Here is a 12,236-nt window from a genome sequence, read left to right on the forward strand (position 1 = left end):
CGAGATGGCCGCTACCTAGCAAGCTAACAAGCCAGCGAGCGTAGCAGTTGGCCTTAAATGCATTTCTTAACTTAAGGATTTCAAATGGAGTGAGGAAGAAGGAAAAAGTAAGAAGCCACAAACGTACCACTTCCACACAGAATGGGAGGAGAGCTTTTCACTCTGCATCCATGGCTGTGTTGTAGCTTGAGTTGCAGGATTAGCCACAGTAGACTGCATTGAGAACTACATTTTATTTATTTATGATTTATTTAGAAAAAAATCAGAAAATTTTTATTATTTTAAGTACATACTGTATGTTCCACTTTCATCGTGTTTCTATTATATGGTTTAAAATGAGTTTTCAATAAAGATATTTCAAAATAACACATTTTTGAGCTGTAAGTATAATGCAGTGAAAGCATCAAATCGGGATATTTTTGGCCAAAGTTGTTATGCTGTCAGAATCTCATACTGGCCCATGCCTACGTGGCAGACTCATCCAAGAGTCACCCACGCCCTCTACAAGAAGGGCCAGAGTCGCCTCCACCTGCTGAGGAGACTGAGGTCCTTTGGTGTGTGCAGGACTCTTTTACGGACCTTTTATGACTCTGTGGTGGCCTCAGCCATCTTCTATGCTGTGGGCTGCTGGAGAGGGGGCAGCACGGACAGGGACAGGAGCAGGATCAATAGGCTGATCAGGAGAGCGAGCTCTGTCCTGGACGGTCCTCTGGACTCTGTGGAGGAAGTGGGGGAGAGAAGGATGTTGGCTAAGCTGACATCCATCATGGACAACACCTCTCACCCGCTACATGACACTGTGGGTTCCCTTAGCAGCTCCTTCAGCAGCAGACTGTTACACCCACGGTGTAAGAAGGAGAGGTTCCGCAGGTCCTTCATACCGACCGCTGTCAGGTTCTACAACACCTGCACCACCTGAACCATGTTGTAGTCACTATGTATTCTTTACACTGTTCTCTTTACTTGTCTTGCTTGCTTGCTGCTGTAACAAGTAAATTTCCCCGCTGTGGGATAAATAAAGTACATACAATACAAGAGGAGGTTGAGGGGAGGGCAAGGTGCAGCTAAGTGGAGGTTGTGGAGCCTAACACTGCACCGTTCAGAGCTATAATGTTAGCGTGTGTGTTTATTTTCGTCATATTTAGCGTGTGTCCGATAACAAGTGTTTTATGTCCCCATATGGTATCAGCTAGTACCTGATAGTACCTCTGAGGTGTCATTTGTTTGTATGGAGTCCCACCAGGACATCTGAAGCGGGGACGGTTGAGGCAGCAGACATGAATGGGCTTTTTGTGTTTGTGTGTGTGTGTTTGTGTACGTGTGTGCGTGCACGATGGAAAGGTATTGAAAGTGACAGACGAACAGGACTCAAAAAGACGTACTCCCGCTGCAGCTGCGACCGCCGCCATCACCGTGACAGGTGTCAATTAAGAATTACTACCGCAGAGGCGCCTCTCTCTCGTTCCTTTTTCCCCTTCGTGCAGCTGTTGGTTCCGTGTGCCTTTTCGGAGAAACACTTTACCCTTGTCAGCGTCGTTAGCAGCCCGGCCGCCGCAGCCCTGCAGTCGCTAATCGATACCGAGCGTGTTAGCAAACAATTTTTTTGCCATTGATTTAGCAGAGGAGCAACACCCCCACCCCCACCAGCTGATGGTGTGGGGGCTCTGCTTGGCTTTGTTGTATGAATTTTACGTCTCTTCTTTCCCCAATGTCTTTCAACGCCACACAGAGTCCCCAGAAACGTGAATGTGCCAGTAAATACTGTTGGCCTATGACTGTAATTAGGGGTGTTCTATTTAAGAGGGTCATTTCATTCTTTACTTTTACTTTTTCTTTTTTTAAATATTCAAGACGTTATGTCTTACCAATATGTCAAACTAACATCATTCCAAATCTTTCATACCCTCTGCAGTTAAATTATTGGAAGTGCTTGAAATTAATTTAGATATAGTTTGTGTAATTTTTCTGTTAGCATAGTAGCAGTTTTTATTGATTGTTTTGTAGTGATATTTTACTGGCTGTGCTGTGAATGTGTCTCTATCACCTGCAAACATTTAAAAAAATATATATTTTTGCATTTCTTAGATATTTAAATATACTTTATATAGCACATTTGAGGTATATTGATATTATATAGACTTTTATTACTAAAAATGCTTTTTCTCAGTGAGAAAAGTATTTAAATCTTTTTCTTTAACAGTTTGAGCTTTCTATTTGAGCCTAATCAAATCAAGACGTGTCAGAAGGACGTGTTGGCCACGCCTGTGAGAAAACCAGGAAATGCTAATTTGCCCGAGGAGCGAAAGCCTCAATTTCCCAGCTGATTTATGTTCCGACACTCCGGTCACAAGCTTTGGGTTAGTGACTGAAAGAATGAGATCGTCTGGATGAAGTGAGCCGCCTCCTCCTGGAGGGTGACCGACCGGCCTGGGACGCCCATTACCCATCAGGCACTGCTGCTGCGTTGTCCCTCAGCTGCTGGTACAAGTCCTAACTTTGACAGGAGGCTTACTGTTCTTTAGCACTCCTTTCTAAAACGTCTTGTGAAGCCTTCCATAATGAGAAACATTGTTTTAAAAGTAGGTATGACACACAATACTTCACAGCATATAAAAGGGAAGATGTTCTCTCATCATTTTGTCATTCGTGTGATTACGTAGGGTCACTTGTTGGAACCCACCTGTAACTAAGGATTAACGCTGTAAATCAATGTGTTGTGTATGACCTCCACGTGCTAACGACACACGGCAGAATTGTCAGTTTGATTCCCCCAATCCTGAGTGGTAAATAGTCCAAAGGTCACAGACACGATGACATAATGTTATCTGAAGTCAAAAAACTCATGACTGTCACATATCTGGCCGGGCCGTAAAGCTTCTAGCTCATCAAGGGAATCAAAGCATATTTTTGTTAGCGTCGTCACATTTTTTTTTAAAAAGGGAAGCTATTGATTGCAGTTGTTGCTGGAGGTTACGACAACCCTGTCGCCTGCTTCGCTGCATGGCCGGAGGAGTAGCAGCCAGTGTTGGGCTTGTAGTTACTTTTTGGGGAAAGTAACTAGTAACCTTCAATTATGTCAAAGAATTGGGATTTAGTTTTGTAGTGCCATCGAGAGATGTTTGATGAGATTAGAGTTCCTCTAACGCAGGGGAGTCAATCTCATTGTCACTACATCGCAGTTATGGTTACCCTCATTTGGCCGCCTGTAAGTGGATCATCACCTCGTGATGTCACACGTTTCACATTATTAGCATTTTACATTGTTTGCATTTTGCTCACCGGCTGAGCGCTTTGTGATGCCAGATTCTCCACATGCCGTGTGTGTTATTGACGAGGAGGTAACCCGCCTTGCCCCAAGCCAAAAAAAATGTCAAATCTTTGTCTCAGACTTCCCAAAGGGGGGTGAGATTCTAAGCCTGGCTCTGTCCCTCTAAGTCGTCTAAAGTCGCTGCAGGATGCCTCTTTAAGACCCCAAAGATCCAACTGTTCTTCTACTTCGCCCGCCACACCTGAGAGCTGCTTCAAGTGTTCCGGGTACGATGCAGCGCAGCTCACAGTAAAATCACAGCGACAAAATTAACTCTACTTCCGTTCATTTGTTTCACACGCTTTGAACCCTGCAACGCGTACAATGATGGGTCATTTATGGCTTTAAAAGAACTACAGTTCCCATGGTGCTTAGATTCAGGAAGTAGTGAAGTGGTTTGAAAGTCTTATGCAGCGATTGTGTTTTGATTGGACAAAAAACTTAAGTTTGATCAAGTGTAGAATTCCAACAGTTTCTGCTTGCACCGCGACAGCTTCTCATGTTTCACTCATTGGAGGTCATGTGTGACTCTGGGAACACCAATCACAGGTGGGATTGCAAGGTTTATGGTGTCTTCCTGCGTAAATACCCCATGTTACAATGTGGACACCTGCAGCTTATCGATAAGTGAGGCCTATATTCCAGACATACACCCCGACTTTGCCTGTGCTATGATTTTCCTGTCAAATACACCACATGGTGGCGCTGTTATTAAATCCCCCCACACTGCTCTTCACAACACGCACTGTAACTTTAGGGTGTTGAACCAAATCACCACACAATTTGGCACACACCTTCTGGGGACTGACAAGTACATGTGTTTCAGATTTTAGCAAGATTGGTTGAAAAACACGGCCGTCGCCAAGCAAAACCTCTTACTTACCGAGCTCATGAGAACCGTAAGTCATTTGTCTGGTGATGATAGAACTTAGAATAACTGCATTGCATGGATCCTAGCCACAGCCTACATACTGTATAGTGGGCGACCATGAAGGTGCCCTACATTTTTACACGACTGTATTCAGGAGCGTGGTGTTAGGAGGAAGCCAAGCTCTCAGAACATCATTGCTAGCACACTACACCAACATGTGCCACAAATGTTTTAGATTTATTCTATCCATTCATGCAGAAAAAAAAAAGCAAAGCTACTTGTCCATAAATTGTCTGTTTTCTACAAGTTACGGCACACTTTTCCTGCAAAATCCTGCTAAAACTTGTCAGAATCCTTCTAAAAGAAAGTGCTACGTGACTGTCCGAGTACAATTTTAGTGCAGTTGTTTGGGGGTTTTTTTTACTGGAAGCCCTGAAAGTATTTCACAGCTTTATTTGTGAAAGGTGGCCATGCCAGGCACGGAGGACCTATTGATGCTGGGTAGATCTATTATGTATGGAGGATCTACAGTACACGCGCCTAGACGGGCCTGAGTCTCAGAAGGAATGGCAGGACAGGGAAGAAAGAAGGCGGGGGGAGAGTGACAAGAAAGAAGGGGGGGGGGGGGGGGGGGGGGGGCTAGTGGAAAAAGAAGCGACAGAGAAAAGTGAAAGAAAAATGACTTGAGGGATCGACGGCGTTGGAATAAAGCGAGTGGGAGAAAAGTATCAAGGCAATGGCCAGGGGGGAGGCGAGGTGGGTGGGGGGGTGAAAGCATTTGGATGTTGGAAAAAGAGAAAGAGAGAGAGGGGAGGATGTCACCCATGGCTGCCACTCATCACTCACAGCCTAATGACGCCGCTTTTTTCCCCCTCCTTCCCTCCCCGCCGTGGGAGAGGGACGCTATGAGAGGAGGGGAAAGGAGGGAGTGCAGCCCGAGTAAACGGGGGTCACTCAGAGTTCACAACCTCCAGGTGGGACTCTCCTCCACTCGGGAGGTATTTGTGCTGCTGTTGTGACGACTATCTGGACCATGTTGCGATGCTTTAGCGTACATGCTAGCATCTGGTTCAAATGTTTTGGTTTTGTTGTTTTAGGTTTCCTATAAACCTGCAACAGCAACGGAAAACATGGTCACATATGGGCCATTTGTTGGCGACGAACGAAGAAACACTCCACACTTGTCCTTGCTGCTCTTATCCAAAAGCGGATTTTGAGTTCCCTTGTCGATGAGCGCTACGGTCGGCCATTTTTGTTGTCGTGTAACGCTTGTTTTTATTGTAGGAAGACCAAAACAACAACTGAGAAGTGGTTTTAAATGTGTGCTTACGACTGCTCAAGCTTTGAATTGAAAGTGTGATAAACAAGCCCTGATTGGCACGGCCACTGTCCTCTTAGCTGCAAAGAAAACCACGCACAACAACCCGGAAAACTTGACAAATTGCGCTTTCAAGCCCGACATAACATAATAAATAAACAGACATCCAAAACGACACTTTTTTTTTACACATTTTCTATTTCCGTAAATGGCTTCGTTAACTAGTCGGGCGTATGTTTGCGTCCCTACGTATCAGTTTTCAGCGTACAGGCAAAAACGTGGAAAACAACAGATGAGACGTAAACGTGGTCAAGAGCCGGCGTCCCGCGTGGAGAAAAGACTTCCTTCTGGCTTTTCCTCTCTGCTCTTATCCACAAGATTATTTTTAATGCCATTCATCGTTGGAGAATTGGATGAGCACTTTGGGATGCCATTTGTATTGTGGTTCTGTAGGGTCGGTGCGTGCTTTTAGCCGGTAGCGGGTCACGCCAATGCAAATTGCGCTTTGAGAGGGCCTGTTTTCAAATGCTTGCACTTTCAAGCCCTAAAATATCAAAACAACACTTTTTTTACACATTACAACAGACCTTTAGTACCCGTGTTTATATTTTTTAGCCGGTAGGAGGAGGTAAAGCAACACATAAAACTTCAGCGTCTTTATGACCCGTCTTGCGTGTCACTCGGTTGTTTGTGTGTTTGCTTGCGGAGAAAACACTTCCTTCTGGGATTGGCTGGCTTCCTATCCCAATCTTTGGATTTGCGTGCGTGCGTTCGTTCGTGTGTGTGTGTGTGTGTGTGTGTGTGTGTGTGTGTGTGTGTTTCACTTGTCCTCGTAGTTTCTGGGAAGCGTCAGCCGTTTAAAACTCAAACTATTTTTTTCTCTCTCCCACCACCACCATCATCGCCACCTCCCTCACTCTCCTCCTCGCACCAAATTTGGGGAACAGCTGGGGCGGCCATGACGATGATTTGTCTCCTTCTGCCCGTCCGCTTGACAGCTTCAGAGCACGCACGCACACTCGTCCGCCATCACTAATAGACACACACACGCACGCAGTAAGACACATAGCCTTATACAGAGGCCATGTTTTTTCTGGCCGCTGCCAAAACACGGCGATTTCCTTTAAGCCGCGGCGGCCATACATCAACATGGGGCCTCCCAGCCCGGATGGCAGGGGCTGACAGAATGACACGTGTCATTTATCAAACGAGGGGGCTCCGGAGAGGGGGGCTTCAGACGGCCGCGTGACAAAGCCCCCGCAACCAAAGCAACATCTGAGGGGGGACGTGCATGAGCCGAACACAAGGAAGGTCAAGTCAGCTCCCAACGTTTCTCACAAGTTGTTTCTCCACATCGATTGGCTGGACGGTGAGAAGCTAATAATACACCTTCCCACACGTACGTGACGAGAAGAGGCAGCCAAACATTTCGCCTACAACCATCTGCACTAAAAAGAAATGTTAAAAAGTATATTTAGATTTTTGTTCATCTGCAAATACTAAAAACTGCCTGGATGGAAAAGATTTTCCAAAGCTCAGATTTGAGTAGCGTCCTGTGAAATGTGTGTTAGTGAATACAGCGTCCGTTCATTACATGCGAAATGATTACCTTCCAGTTATTGAGGAAATACGTCATTGGACGGGTTTCGGACAAGGAACTTGGAAGCGGACATAGCTTGGCCAACTTTTCTGATGGGAAGTCGGCCACTGCAAACATTGCTACAAAATCCTCAACAAGTTGGAATGGCGTACTTGTGGCTCAGGAAGACACAGTCACCCATGCAAGATGTTTTTATGACACCCTTATTTTGTTTGCGCAGGAAGACAGGATGTGGTGCTCTTATTTTGAAGGGTGGAAGTGTTTTGTGTGTGTTGGTTACGACGTGCTTCTAAAAACCTCCAAACCAGGAAGTAGCATGCTAACTACAGTAATAAACAAACTATGCATACTGTGATTTGTTAACTTAAGCTGACAAATTTGGTTTCTTTTTGTGGTTTCTGTTTGTGAAGGACCTCCTCAGCCCAGCAGTGTGACTGTGGAGGTGAAGGTGGGTGTGGGTGTGAAGGTGGGTGTGGGTGTGAAGGTGAAGGTGGATGACAGTGAACGGTGTCGTCCACTCTGTTTATTACTAGTGTCTTTGGTCAGTCGCAGCAAACTGCTACGTATCTGCTAACTAACAATCGACAAACACACTTTTTAGTTGCTTTTGAAGTCACGGTGGAACCGGTAGAATCCCATCCATGAAGCAGGAAGTTGCTAACTAACAAAACAGGTGCATCCGTCCTCAGCCACTGCGCACTTCAACTTTTGTGGCTTCAGTCTATCACGGTTTTGCCAAATGTATTCATTTAAAAAGGCATATGACAGTTCCTCGCTGTTTCACGCTTGAATATCCAGCCTATTATTCATCAAATATGTGTTTTCTATGCTCCAACTACAAAAAGATTCTATTTATAGATAAGCAATCCTATTTACTAAATGGACTAAACCATAAACAAGGGACGGCTATCACTTTTGGAACATATTCATTCATTATGTATTAATTATTTATTTATTTATTTGCCACTCGAGTCGCAATGAAACCCTTCCTTCTTCCCCAGAATCAAAATTGGTTCGGTCCGTTTGTCCTGCGTCATCCTCCGTGAACCAGGAAGTGACCTGCTAGCATAGAGCCGAAATAAACAAGCGTATGTATCGCTTTAAGAAGCAGCCTGAACTCCTTTACTTACGTCTTTTTTTTCTTCTTCTTTTGCTTGGACGCCACCACACTCCCACATCTCTTCTCCTTCATTGCGTCCTCCCTCCGGCTTCCCCCCCCCCCCCCCCCCCCCCCATGCTCCCCCTTCCCATCGTCTATTCTTTCAACCGCCCGTTCATTTGTCTTCATAAGCCTAATTTATTCACTCGCCAGATGCAAGCTGACACACATCACTCTCCCTCCCACGCTAGGGTGACGCACACTCCCAGGGCACACACCTGACCTCCTGGCACACACGCACGCCATGCACTGTATTACCTCACACCCATTGCTAAAACCCTTGGAGCCCCTCCCCTTTTAGCATGACTGAAGATGGATGGGTGCTCATAGCCAGGATACATTGTGGATATACTTCCATTGGTGTGTGTGTGTGTGTGTGTGTGTGGGAGATAGAGGGCACTTTGGGAGTGGGCTTTTTTTGTGTGTTCCAGAACCGTACAGCCGTTGGTTGTCTGTCTGCAGTCGGATATTGTGCTCTGTTGAAGGATGGCTTCCTCTCTTCCTGCCTCGCTCCAACCGGGATGCGTGTTGCGAGCCAACACACACACACACACACACACAGTCAGGCATGCATAGTCGCACACAGACACAATTAGCAGGAGATGGCTGCAGATACTAGCGCATGTTGTCATGCTAGTGTGCAGTTCCTCCTACCATTGGATCAACACAATCCAAACTTTGCCCTAACGGAACGTTTGTAGGCCTTCAACAGCACAAAAGACAGAGGAGGAAAATGAGTCCATGCATAAAGGATAATAGCTTTCACGGCGTGCAACTGTCGGAATTTCCCCCGGTGCCACACGTGCTTGAAAGCGCTCAAATATTTGGCGACGTCTTGCCGCTTGTCCCGAGTAGTCTTCCACCCCGAGGAGGCTTTCTTGCTCTTGTAATTAATTTCCCTAAAGTCCTATTATGGTTTCTCATGTGATTCTTATTTCTTTATTATTGTCTCTGATGCACGTTGGAAGGAAAAGTGATGCATCATCCACGCTACTCCTCATTTTAGACCTCATTTTAAGTGGCAAAATGAGATGAAAGGACCGTGTTGACTGGCACTTTAAAGCGCTGCATCCTCTTTCACATCAAACGTGTTAGCATGTTTGCATATTAGACAAACAACCCACGTGACAGCAATAACCTTTAAGAGTGTCGCTTATTAGCTTAGCTTCTAGTTTTATTTCCCCATCTCTGGCAAGTCAGAAAAACTGTTCGCCACAAAAAAAAATGTTGTCATGAGGCAGAAGTATGCGCTTCATGAATCATTTCTGTCTTATTATTAGCTTTGTGATGATTACCAAGCTAACAAACTAACTAGCTCAAGATGTCTTTTCTTCTGACAAAGTAGCTCTTAAGCCCACTAAATGTTATGTTACATTGTTGATCTTCTTGAGAAGAAATGTTCATTGTGCTAACACTAAGCTAACAAAACTCGCTAACCTCAACTACTTCTTTCTTATGTTATTGTTGCTAACTTTAATGTGGGTCAAACTCTATAATAGAGTAAGATGTCTCTTGTAGAAAAGCAGTAGTAGTAGTTGGAGTAAAAAAAAAAAAAAAGTTCTTGATAATCTTGAAAAGAAATGGAATGTTTGCTTCCAAAAGAAGCCGTGAGCTTAGCTTTTGCGCCAACATTCATTCTGACAAAATAATACGTTCAGTCATTGATCATCTTGAGAAGAAATATTCATTTGGGTCCAGAAGAAGTAGTTTTTATCCTTGGCTATTGCACGAACAACCAAGCTAACATTCATACTAACAAACTTGAGATCCCAAGATGTCTTTTCTTCTTTATTACACTAAATATGATAAATCATTGATCATCTTGAAATGAAATGTTCATTTGGGTCCAGAAGATGCAGTCTGTACACTTAGCATTTGCGCTAACAACCCTGATGGCCCAAGATGTCTTTTCTCTTTTCATTATCGTAAATATGTTTAAACGTTGATCATCTTCTCGAGAAATATTCATTTGGTTCCAAAAGAAGCTGTTTTGCGAGTGGCTAATGCTAGCATATCAACTAGTTATTAGCTTTGTGGCTATGAGCAGTCATGTAGTTAAAAACAGTCGCTCAACTCCCTTAATTCAATGTTGAAAGTCCATTCTAATCACACTTGGATGCTTTTATATCCGAATATTGTGTCACTCACCCCAAAAACGTGCGCGTACATCGCTGCAAATGTCTCGCACAGGCAGGCTTCGGAGGATTTATGGAGGTGTTGGCCGTGCTTGCGAGCGTTGTACAAAGCGGGCGTCCTTGTGTGAGTTGCAGGGAGGGCTGACAGCGCGGTGAAGGCTGATTGATGGCTTATTGTGCAAGCGGACTCGACTAGACCTGACTGGTTAGGTCGCGGCCCTGTTGTGGCTCTCATTTTCTTCTTTAAACACTTCCCGATGTTTCTCCCCCCCCCTCCTCTCCGTGTGAATCAAACCTTCACTCTTGTGTATTTTTATACATCCCATCATTCAGTCATGCTTTGTTTTCTTTGTCGCAGCTCCTTTTTGTCCCATGACTCATCAGGTTTCAGCCTCTTTTCATCAAGTCCAGAACCGTCACGAACGTTGGACCTGCTTACCGTACCGTCGTATCAAACCCGTTTTTTTCGCTGCAGAAAAAAAATTTACGTGAAAGGTGAAAGCTCATCTAGTGTGTCTGTCAATGATTTTCCGCTTTCTATTGTCTACACACACACACGCACGCACGCGTTAGTGATTTATGGTAATTATCCATCTTTGGGGGTCATCCGTCAACTGCTTGTTGCTAGGCGATGGCAGCAGATGTTGTTTGGTCGGGGGGGTAGGCTGTCTGGGGCAGCACAGGTGAAGTCAAACTGTGAGGGGAAAATATGAAACGTCAACGTCAAGATGCTCCATTCTTTATGTTAATTTGAAGCTTAACCTTCAGGCAGAATACTGCGCTGCAAGCAAGCTCGTCTGTAAGAAACACTTTTGCTCACTGCCCCTGTTTTTGTAGACATTTTATTTAAAAAAAAAAAAAAAAGGATATGACTTCACCTACAGTATATTATAGTTATTTCTTGCAGACACGCTTAAGGACAAATTTAAAAAATGTATAAATATGTATAATATATGTAATTACTTTGGCTGGTAAATCAAATATGGTATAATAAATGAAATGTATCTTTATTAAGCAAGGATATTTGTTAACATACATGACTGTTGTTCAAGCCAGTCAAAACATTGTAAAACAAATTTTAATAATTACAAAAATAAATGAACGAAATAATAATAATACTTTTAAATAATACTTTAACAGCCTCTCTCCAGCTTCCAAATAACTCCCCAGGTAAACAACCAGGTCATCACTATTTACAGAACCAATGGGGAGAGTGGAGCATGAGCCTCATCTAAAGGCTTTGTGTCTTGTATTGTCTTGTGTCTTGGGAGCTTGCACAGGTGTGCTCAAATAGACGTGGCACAAGATCTTGCGAGATTAAAAGGCGAGTAGATTTCTCGTTCAGAAGAAAAACGTCTCATGGGCACTCGGCCTCCTGGGACAATAATAAAGAAATTAATCACATAATAAATGAAAATGAACTCAATATGCTTGTCTGTTTGCCTTGTCTCTCGCCTCCAATCAGGCAGGAAGAGGGTTCACTCTGTGCATTGCTTTCTGCACCTTGTCACATTTGTTCCATAGAACAACGGCATGAACGGAGTGAGTCGTACTGTCTTTTTGTCTCGGTAGGTGGAGGTGGGGCCGCTAGCATACACACAGAGTGCAGAAAAGTGTAACGTAGTAGAAATGAAATATGGGTTGCAATAAATTTTCATATATTTTTTCATTGTACGTTTCTTAGAAGTAAAGTTAAAATCTTGTCTCATTACACCCTAGTATTTACAGTGCCTATTCTTTACTAAATAAATTAAGAGGTTTAAAAAAAAAAAATCCAGTATTTTACCTATTTATTTTTTTCACGCAATAATTCCGATATGATGATGAAATTCTCTGGTTTGACGAA

At 44.0% G+C, this 12,236-nt stretch overlaps 1 protein-coding gene across 6 annotated transcripts in view; it reads left to right on the forward strand.

Moving 5' to 3' along the window:
* Positions 1 to 12,236, forward strand: part of LOC129172790 (teashirt homolog 1-like) — a 150,397-nt gene that overhangs the window by 130,103 nt on the left and 8,058 nt on the right. The window contains exon 1 of one of the 6 annotated variants that reach the window (XM_054762844.1): positions 4,972 to 6,865. The exons of the other annotated variants lie outside the window; for them this stretch is intronic. The gene's annotated coding sequence lies outside the window, so the exon portion shown is untranslated. Of the gene's footprint in view, positions 1 to 4,971; positions 6,866 to 12,236 lie in introns of those variants that run through there. 6 annotated transcript variants of the gene reach the window in all.

This window comes from Dunckerocampus dactyliophorus, chromosome 20, assembly GCF_027744805.1.
Source record: "Dunckerocampus dactyliophorus isolate RoL2022-P2 chromosome 20, RoL_Ddac_1.1, whole genome shotgun sequence".
Lineage (NCBI taxonomy): Eukaryota > Metazoa > Chordata > Actinopteri > Syngnathiformes > Syngnathidae > Dunckerocampus > Dunckerocampus dactyliophorus.